Source organism: Pseudorasbora parva, chromosome 22, assembly GCF_024679245.1.
Source record: "Pseudorasbora parva isolate DD20220531a chromosome 22, ASM2467924v1, whole genome shotgun sequence".
Taxonomy (NCBI): domain Eukaryota; kingdom Metazoa; phylum Chordata; class Actinopteri; order Cypriniformes; family Gobionidae; genus Pseudorasbora; species Pseudorasbora parva.
The window spans coordinates 15,822,589-15,834,170 of NC_090193.1; positions in this window are offsets into that span (position 1 = coordinate 15,822,589).

Genomic DNA, 11,582 nt, shown 5'->3' on the forward strand with positions numbered 1-11,582 from the left:
AAGATTTTTGGATATAAAATATCCAAAAACCACTAGAACAATGTTATATATTTTGTGTACTTAATAGGAGTGTCCCCGACTAAGGATTTACACATAAATTGCTGAATCTTTCTATAGTCGACTGATAGTCAAATCATCTATGTGTGTGTGAATGGGTTGGGAGGGGAGTAGGAGGGTTAAACTATTTTTATTATCCTTTACACACTGCACATAGCAACAACTTTTAATAAAGCAACCAAAACTGCCTGCCAACTGACAGACGAACTGACAATGGCTTTCTTATTTAGGTTTAAATAAAAGGTATGTGGTGGATAAACATTCGCAAAATGTTTTCTCATAACATTTTAGAGCCGCAATCGAAATACAGAACATCACACAAATATATAAAAGAACATTTTGATAAATAAACCTAAAAAGAATACCTGCCTAGAGAGGAAAAGAACACTTTGAGTGCGTTTACATGCACGTTCTTAAATGTGTCATGAACTGGCTTTTTTTTTTTTTTTTGTTATACTGTTGTCTGAGGTCAACTAATGATGTTTGTGTGGTTTTTACATTCAAAAACACAATAACTAATGACTAATAGGCTATTTTCTACACTGGTTTTGAGGCTCTCTCCTGAACACGATGGGCGTGCCGCACTGGAGACTTGGAAGTAAACGCCCACGTCTAGGATTGGATAAGATTTGCATATTTAATGAGCTTCAGCTGCCCTGTCAGCTCACATGACGGAGTGGAGAGATTGTTGTAAAAGCAGCAACCAGAATTTTCTCCATCACAGGGCTCGTAAACGTCTTTATTAAACAAACACAATGATTTATTTCTCATACACCCGCGATTGATTGGACTATTATTTTTATATTACACATAGCCCGCACGATCGGTCGATATACTTTTTTTACGGTCTATGGTCGATGTAAGTGCGAACCACGCGCACACACACACGTGCGCGCCGCCCTTCAAATGTCAAGTCGAGAGAGACAACAGCACAGATCAAGAACGGAATATCATGAGATTGATCGGCCTGCCGGGCTTTGAGTCGAGCGTGCTAAAGTTATGTTTCTGTTAGACACGTACACATAAGCAAAACGATCTATAACAATTCCATACTCTTACATATAAAAACACGTTTTACTCAAATAAGTGTGCTGCACCATTTTTATCGGATCCAGTTTTTAAGTATAAAAAAAAAATAGTTAAAGAGACAAAGGCTATTAAAACAAAAACTCTTCTTAAGTGTAATTAAAGGTTTAGTTCACCCAAAAATGAAATTGATGTCGTTAATGACTCACCCTAATGTCATAATCAGTCAATGCCCACTTCACTGTCCATGTCCAGAAAGCTAATAAAAACATCATCAAAGTAGTCCATATGTGACATCAGTTGGTTGATTAGAGTCTCTTGAAGCATCGGAAATACATTTTGGTCCAAAAATATCAAAAACTACGATTTTATTCAGCATTGTCTTCTCCTCCATGTGCCTCCAAAAAGAATCAAACGGTTAATGAATCAGTGAATCGATCAAAGATTTGGGTCGCCAATGTCATAGATATCCATAATAAAGGCTAGATGTCTTATGGCGGAGTCACCATCGGCATCACCGGCGGCCATCTTGTCACAGGCAGGCTTTCTGTCGGGCTCTGTGGAACCTGATGTAAGATGAATGATCTGTACGAACATAAATACTCGTATCTCGCTGAAATCTTGAGGGATTTACAAATGGTTTGGTTTCTTACAAACGTTATTAACATGGCTACAAATCTGGATGCTTTAACACGTTGAAAATGCAGCTTTTCGTTTCGGTTAACGACTTAATCGTGCAGCTTGTGTATCACGGCTAACTTACGTGCACTTTATCGAGGCTGAGACCACAATCGAGCTGTTCTATTATATAGGTTTAATGACACCAATAACGATATTATGACAACCAATCTTTTGTCTAAAATAAACTTAGTTTGCATTTTTTTTTTTTTTTATTATAATAGTGATATTCTTATTATAAAAGTATATATATATATATATATATATATATATATATATATATATATATATATATATATATATATATATATATATATATATATATATTAGCTATAGCTAGCTCTGGAAAAAAATTCAGAGCTATATGTGTGTGTGCGTGTGCGTGTGCGTGTACGTGTGTTTGTGTGCGTGTGTGTGTGTGATATATAATTAATAAACTTCTCATGTTGCCATTTGGTACACAGTTTTAGTAGCCTATATATTGATTTAACATAAATACCTTTTTTTTATTGCACCTATCTGTTCTGTTCAATGTTACTTTCATATTGAAGTTCATGGTTATAATTATTCATAAGTATGTAGTGTCATAACTGCATCTCTGAAGTTTATAACAAACAAAACAGTTTGAAAATCGGTTGAAAATTGAGCAAGTTATGGCTATTTAAAAGTACACGCACCATTAAAGCACACTGTTACGAGTGAGCGAGCTGCCTGTGACAAGATGGCCGCCAGTTGCGGACGGCGACCTCCATTGGCCAACAGCGTGCACGAGACATCTAGCCTTTATTATGGATATCTATGGCCAATGTCACGTGATTTCAGCAGTTTGGCGCTTCAGAACTGCTAAAATCACTTGACATTGGTGACCCGAATCATTGATTCATTAACCGTTTAATTCTTTTTGGAGAAAAGCTTTTTTTAAGCCTTTTTCCTCACATGTAACCAATATATAGAAAGCGCGGAGACACTAGTTGGGTTAGAAAAATAACGAAATTATAGTTTGCTTGTTTTTTTAAGTAGAAAAACATATTCATGTAAAGAAATATATTAAAATAAAAAGTGTTTAAAAGTACACAACTCTTCTTAAGTGGAAGGAAACGTTTTCCCTCACATGCAACCTATATAAAAAGCACTGAGTAATTAGTTGGCTTAATAAAATAACTAAATAGTTTAAGTATACAAATATTTATGTAAATATATTAAAATAAAAAGTGCTTAAAAGTACACAACTCTTCTTAAGTGGGAGGAAGCTTTTTTTCCCCTCACGCGCAACCGATATATAGAAAGCACTGAGTCATTAGTTGGGTAAAATAACCTTGTGTGCAATATAGAATTTAAGTGCAGAAAAAACATTTTATTAAAACATATTATAAACATATTACTCATTCATTATGAGGTTTTTTAATGTAAAAACCACACAGACGTCATAAGTTGACCTCAGACAACAGTATAAAAAAAGCTCATCCATGAACATGTGGAGATGAACATGACCATGATTCCATGCTCATTCATGCCCTCATCAAGCTCTTTGTTATTGTTTAGAATAAGCAGCCTCTAGTGGCTAAACTTACATACTGTGCCTTTAACACACTGTTAAGTGAATGATTTCACCTTGGTGGCAAGTGCTATTTACACTAGCTCCACCCAACAATGCCTGGTTGGGCCACACAAGATTAAAAAAGGCACGCACATTTTAATGATTTCAGTGGTATAGTCAGTAAGCGCAATGCTTACGAAACTAGATTTTGACAGGATCGACCCGGGTTTGAATCTGCCTTTTGCCGAGCTTGCTTTTCTCCCTTTTCCTATCACAAATCACATCAGAAAGGCATTTACTTTAAATAAAAATGGAGAAAATGTTATAAAAGTGGAAATAAAGTGTATTAATAAATATATAATTTATTACACTATGTTATTATTGCAGTCTGTTAATGTACAATAATACTGAGGTGCAAATAGTATTTATCTGCCAAAATAAAGTATAAATGTAATAAATTATTAGCTCCAGGGACGTGCACAGGGGGGGGGGGGGGGGGGTTGCTCGGGTTGCCCGGGCAACTGCCCATATGCCCTTCTCGACTCAGAGGTGGAAAAAAACAAATTAAAAAATCGTACAATGGATGCAGAATTTCAAGCAGGCCTAGATACAAAAAAAACGCAAAGCCTCATTCAATTCCATATTCGGGTACCCGTCCGAAAGTGAAAGTCAAGCAATTGCTTGGGGCCCCGAGCTGGCCTGGGGCCTCAAGACATCGACAGGTTAAGAAAAAAAAGCAACGACAAACTGCTTGAGCGCCCCTTTGATAGTCAATGCAGTTAAGTGCAATGACACTGTTATCGGAATCCCCCTCAAGGGGGCCCTCTCAGTCGTCGCTGTCTGCAGCCACCCAACCACGCGATCTCTTCTGCCGGCAAAATACAAAACCTCCTCGGTGATCATGTAGCGGAATTATGCTTTAGGAAGCCAGAAAAGAAAAAAGAGAAAAAAACAAGATAGTGGTAAGTGATAAATTACACTATATAAAATAGCTCTATTTGTAAGAAAATTGTGTAATTTTGCAGCAGGTAGGCTAGCAAAAATATGTTTATGTTAGCTACCTGCATGACGGCAAATGCTGCTTGTAACGAACAGTTAGTGCAACTTTTTTTCGAACGGACGGAATATTAGCCTGACGAGCCAGACCCACATCAAGATGTTTGCCAGACACTTGTGGGCTGATTAAATTTGCTGCCGCTAGGGTGTGTCTAGATTTCTAACGGAATATGGTTACATACTGCAGTGGTTTTCAAACCTGTCCTGGAGGACCCCCAGCCCTGCACATTTTATATGTCTCCCATATTTGGCACACCCACTTCAGGTCTTGCAGTCTCTACTAATGAGCTCATGAGTTGAATCAGGTGTGTTAGATGAAGGTGACATACAAAATGTGCAGGGCTGGGGCCTGGGGGTCCTCCAGGACAGGTTTGAAAACCACTGACATACTGTGATAGACCTGACCTGGCCTGACCTGACCTGACAGACCTGACCTGGACTGCACATATCCAGTCTCAGGTGAAAAAGGCCAGGCAAAGACTGTACCACCTGCGCCAGCTGAGGAAATTCCGGGTCTCACCAGCTATCCTGAAAACTTTCTATTCAGGGGCGATAGAAAGTTTACTAACTCAGTGCATCACAGCGTGGTATGGTAACAGCACCAGTCACGACTGCAAAGCCCTGCAAAGAGTGGTGCGCTTGTCCGAGCGCATCTCAGGGTCAGCTCTCCCGTCTCTGCAGGACATCTACATCAAACGATGCAGAGGCAGAGCTACAAAAATCATCATGGACATTAATCACCCGGCCAACCCCCACTTCACCCGGCTGCCTTCTGGTAAGCGCTTCCGTAGCCTGATGGCCAAAACTGAGAGACTCAGGAGGAGTTTCTTCCCACAGGCCATCAGACTCCTGAACGCTGTCACTTAACTACATGTGACTTCACCTCACTTCAGTATTAACAAACTCACATACTGATATTGCACTGCACTTTATTCTTGTGTTCATGTCACTACTCATTATAATGCTGTTTGCACATTACACTCCTGCACTTCTGTTATCCACAGATTTATTTTTATAGTCTCCAGTTTACTTTATCTCACTTATTTTATTCCACATCTCTTATTTCTTTTACTTGATTTATTCATAATTCTACATATGTATATATATATAGCACCTTATCCTATTCCTATTTTATCCTATCCCTATTTTATAATTTATTGTGCTTTTTTTGTTAATTGTTATTTGCTGTCCATGGAGCGGACCTGTTTACATTTCACTGCCGGTTGTATTCTGTATAACTGTGTATGTGACAAATAAAACTCTTGAACTTGAACTTGAACTTGATATGTTTTCTAACGGGATAAGGAAGACGCAGATCTGTTCCAGAATAACTGTTTATCGTAGTTAATTACATAAAATTGCTATAGCTTTGTAATAGGTTTTGATGAAAGTGGCATAGCATGCTATACTAACTATTTTTTATGCTATGCATAAATATGGTAGTAACAGTTTATGCAAATATGATATTATTTTTATAAGTTACCAATGGATCTTGAACAGTTACTTTATTCTGTGTGGCAATTTTTACACTGTTGCATTTTGAAGTACAGTATCAGGACAACCCACATGTTTTACTGGTACTGTTTATTAACTATTTAACAAGGTATTATAGTCATCTGTTGCAACTTTATAATAACCATCCAGATAATGTTTATAGACAGTTTACAAACCAACTAGTAACCCTTAACAAAGTGTTAGGAATATTTGGTCTGTCTATCTATGTAATGTTTATAGATGTTTTAAAAATGGTTTCTTAAAGTTTTACAAAAAAAATTTTAATCATTACCCGTTTATCTGTAGAAAGTTAGCCATGTCCATTTTGCTTGGGGCCCCCAAATTCCTTCTAACCGCCCTGGCTGAGCCTGCATGAGCGGCACTAGAAGGAGATTGTCGCGGTTGTCGGGTGAGACTTAACGTTGTCGGAAAGGTATAACAAGCGGACGATCATAAACTGTTGATGGCACTCACCAAACCTATTTTGAGGGCTCACCAGTCAAGAACCTACAGTTCATAATGACCCGTTTTGCCAAGTTGAGTCATAAGCATGGAGAAGGTGTCCACTCCTCAAGGCTCTTCAAAAAGTGTGATAATTGGCCACATGAGTTGGTGCAATATCCCAGTAAAAGTGCTTTGCAAAATAAAAGCTTTATCATCATGAGCAGCCGAAGCACCTGGAGATCAAAGGACGGCTGTCTTCATTAAAGCTCTTGAAAATTTAATCAGCGTGAATTTAATCAGGGTGAGTAAACTAAATACCAGGAGGGGACGAGCGAATGCCATCACCCACTATTTCTTTGAGTTTACAGCAGATGATGCATTGCAATCTTCTTTTTTTTTTGTTTTTTGTTTTTTTTTACATATAAACGCACCAATAAGGCATAACATTATTACCTAATATTGTGTTAGTGTTGGTCCCCCTTTCTCTGCCAAAACTACCCTGAATCGTCAAGGCATGGAATCCACTAGACTCCTGAAGGTGTGCTGTGGTATCTGGCACCAAGATGTTAGCAGCAGATCCTTTAACTCATGTAAGTTGCAGACTTTTTTGTTTGTTCAGCACAGCCCCACAGATGATTGATTGAATTGAGATCTGGGGGATTTGGAGGCCAAGTCAACACCTCAAACTCGTTGTTGTGCTCCTCAAATCCTTCCTGAACCATGTTTGCTTTAACAGGGTGTATTTTCCTGCTGAAAGAGGCCCCAGCCACCAGAAAATACTGTTTCCATGAAAGGGTGTACATGGTCTGCAACAATTCTTAGGTAGGTGGTACATGTCAAATAAAGTCACCGAAGGTTCCCCTTCAGAACATTGCCCAAAGCATCACTCTATCGCCTAAATCCTGGTGTCATGCGTATTCTCCAGGTAAGTGATGCACCCGGCCATCCATGTGATTAAAAAGTGATTCATCAGACCAGGCCACCTTCTTTCATTGCTCCGTGGTACAGTTCTGATGCTCACATGCCTTAAAGCTACACTGTGTAACTTTTTTAGTTTATTCTTAGCTAAAATCACTTAGTTCTTTCAAAAATATATGTGCTCATTAATGTATATTTACTTCTTTCAAGTAATAATGCATTCTCGTAATTTTATAATATACCATTGAAAATACATACGTGTTGAGGGTTCGGATGGCGGTCACCATGTTGCTCCTCCATCTTGAAAGTACATTTGCCAAAGAAGGACATACCCGTAAATTCAAGCTTCGCTTTTCGCGTTTTTACACTCGATGGCACTGTGTCGAATGTGAAGAGGGGGATTGCTTGAGGCTGCTATATGATGACGGAGGATCACTCTTTAGCCCCTTTCACACTGCACGTCGGACCCGCAATATTCCCGGAACATTGCCGGGTCGCCTTCTGTGTGAAAGCAACCACGTCCCGGAATTGGTTACCGAATTCGACCCGGGTCGGGGACCTAGTAACATTGCGGGATATGTTTTAGAGTCGCCAAGGAAGAGGAAAAGAGAATTAAGACGGCAACGCAACGGGCAAATCAACAAGACAAAAGTAAATATTGGAGTGGCCTTTCCAAGATGGAAAGAGCTCATGAGGAGCAACGATTTTAAAAAGAACGCCGACGTTGCCTGCTTTCTTCTCGACAGGTAATATTAATTCAGCCTATTTGTGTATATTGGAAGTTTTATTGTTGCTTGGCTAATTATATAATGGTGTGCTGTGCATAACACTAGAACGACGTCTAGGATAGTTTTCCTCGCGTCAATGATGAAAAAGTATTGTTTACCTTATAACATAAATCCGTGTTCTATGACGGATAACATGAGATTAATATTTGAATTGCATTATAATTTGTTTGCCTTACGCTAGTGATGTCGTACAATATACAGAATAACGATAGCACTGATAAAAGTTACTTTACTAAGATTAGCTTGCATTCGTCTGGGAACCTGATAGCGGATGTTAGCAATGAACTGGTTAAAAATAACGAAAACGTAAAACTATTATTCATTTTACATAGATTAATTTGATCATAGATCATTTGGTAAATTAAATAACTGCAAATTATAATAGTTTTCAAAAATTACCTCATCACTTGAGTTGAAGCAACACTCACCGAAGAGGTCGAACTGGAAGCCGTGACTAAATCAGCCACCGTAGGAGTTGAAACGAAATCGAAATTGAGAGGAGCAGAAACTATTATTCACTGGATGGTCATATACCTTTTCACCACTAGATGGGGGAAAATATCACACAGTGTAGCTTTAATGAGCAGGGGTCAGCATGGACTGGTCTGCAGCTCTGCAGCCCCATACCCAACAAACTGCGATGCACTGTGTATTCTGACACCTTTCTGTCAGAACCAGAATTAACTTCTTGAGCAATTTGAGCTACAGTAGCTCGTCTGTTTGATCGGACAACACGGGCCAGCCCTCACTCCCTATGTGCATCATGACCCTGTCCTCGGTTCACCACTGTTCCTTCATTGGAACACTTTTGATCGATACTGACCACTACAGACCGGAAACTCCCCACAAAAGCTGCAGTTTTGGAGATGCTCTGACCCAGTTGTCTAGCCAACACAATTTGGCCCTTGTCATTCTCACTCAAATCTCTTCACTTGCCTATTTTTCCTGCTTCTAACACATCAACTTTGAGGACAAAATGTTCACTTGCTGCCTAATATATCTCACCCACTATCATGTGCCGTGACGAAGAGATAATCGGTGTTATTCACTTTACTTGTCATAATGTTATGCTCGATTTGTGTAAAAATTAAGAAATTGTATGTTGGTATGTATTTGTGTGGTTGAATTTATGAGTACTATTTATTTTTATTTGCTTTATTTGTTGGACTCCTGCATAATAATCCATGAGGTCAAGTTAGCTCCTGCCAACAGATGAAGAACAGGCTGATGAAATGATAACTATTTTGTGTACTAAATATTCAAAATCCACTAGTAAATCATTAAATAAGATTTTAGTAGAATAAAAAAAATTCCAACCCATCTCTAATCCATCAAATTTGAAAATTGAAAATGAATAAAGCAAAGTGACAACTTTCAACTGAATGACATTAACATTATTCCAGAAAGTCTTCTGCCTCGTTTTACTTTAGTCTTTTAAAAAATGATTACATCACATATCACATAATAAACCCAGCTGTTCAACTCGCAGCTGCAAATAAAGGAAACTTTGTCAGTGCTCAAAATCCATTTCAACCTTTCATCTTCCAAAACCATTCGGTGTAATCAAATGAATTGAATGTCTATGTGATTGTTAGCCCAGATACTCCCCTTGAAACAAACATAGTTCTTATTAAAATGATAAATTGCTCCGCACTGGAGGCCCCCACTGCTCAATCCGGTCACCATAGCAACAGCCAGAGCTCTGTTAGTGCTTTTGCAGACTTCACGATAGTTGCAGTGGATAGCGTGGGCATTGCTCGTGTTTGTAGAGCGTATATGTAGGCGTCAGAGTTGACTAGGAGGAAGAAACATACTTATTGATGCCAGGTGAAGCATCAGCTTTTTGAGAGGTTGCAGCATGAAACATTACATAAGCCTGTAATAATCATGTAAGTCTGTATGTCTGTGCCTAATGAACATTTTGGAATCAACTAAGAAACGATTTTCTAATCTAAGGCATCCACTTTACTTACAATTCAATTATTAATTGTTATACTTAACATTTATTCATTTTTGCAGACCACTTCTGCTGTCATTTTGAAATGTAGCAGTGAAATACTGACAAAAAAATGTTTTAGGTGGCTTGACGTTCATTTGGACTGAACGAATTCTAACTGTCGATGCGTCTATAAGAGAACATCCTTTCTCTGCAGTACTCACTCAGAGCACTGCATGGCAACAGTATAATTAAACCCCAGGTGTCTATGATGATGTCTAGGCATCACCGATGTTTTAAATGTTTCATCACTTTTATTTCTTGGTAAAATCACTATAATCATTACTCACAAACCCCTATTTTATTTTAAATGATGTTTTATTAAACAAGGTTTGGGAGGAGCATGATCAGAAAATTGACACGGAAGGTGAGTACGCAGCTAATCAACAAAGAGGTGTATATATGCAGCCATCTTACCTCCATTTTGTTAATAGTTTATCAGCATCCCTCCACCACCCCTTCTGTATATTTATTCATTTATTTATTTATTGGGGGGGGGGGGGGTGCTCTGGGTTCGGGACAAATTCCGAGCTCAAATTTCCCCCCCCAGGACAGCACACCAAATACACATTTAAATTTACTCTTTATAATTATATGTAAGTGTGAACTAGTAAAAAAAATCTGTTACAAAAAATGCACTTTGGACTGAATCTTATTTATTTAGTCATATTAGTCATTTTTAGGACTGGAGACTTGTGACATCCTGCATCTGAAAGTTTCATATTCAAACTCATTTTATATTTAGGAATGCTTGCACTGCTAGTGCTTTGGTCTAATATGCATTTAATAAGAACTTTAAAGTATGACCTCAGCAAGTCTTGCAAATGTTATAAATTGCTCTGGGCTATAAATGATCTCTGGTGGAGAGATTAAAAAATCCAGTTTTAATGAGAAAATCAAGCAGTTTAAAAATCATGTCCCAAATGCAAGCATGCCAAATTTGAAGCAAACTTAAAAGCACAGAATTTTGCAGATCTGGAGAGTATTTTATTGCTTCTCTTCTTTGCTTCAATCATTCTGCTTGGTAAAGGCTTATTAAGGATGAGATGACTCCATACTGTAAAAAAACAAAAACAAAACAACAACTTTATATTAGGTGGCCTTAAGTATGTACTTACATCAAAAAATAAGTGCAATGTACTTACTGTGTTCAAATTGTATTGCAAAACACCTTTGCTGATATTGAGGTGGGATACGGGTAGAGTTAGGGACAGGTGTGGTGGTGTGGGTCAGTTTAAGGGTAGGGTTAGGTGTAAGGGAAGTGCCATCTGTGTAATTACAAATGTAACTACAGAAATTAATTACAGACGTAATTACATGCAGGTATTTTTTTTAAATGTAAGTACAATGTAAAAACATGTATGTACACAATAAGTTCAATGTTTCAAATGATTAATTAAAATGTTATAGTACATAGTTAAGGCCACCTAATAAAAAGTGGGTCCGCTGCCGCTAGGGTGCGTCTAGATTTCTAGGCTATCCAGGATCAGTTTCAAGCAACTCGGCATAAATAAGATTAACAATATTTTCTTAAAAAATCTGTATTTTTGATCAAATAAATGCAGGCTTGATGAGCAGAAGAAACTTA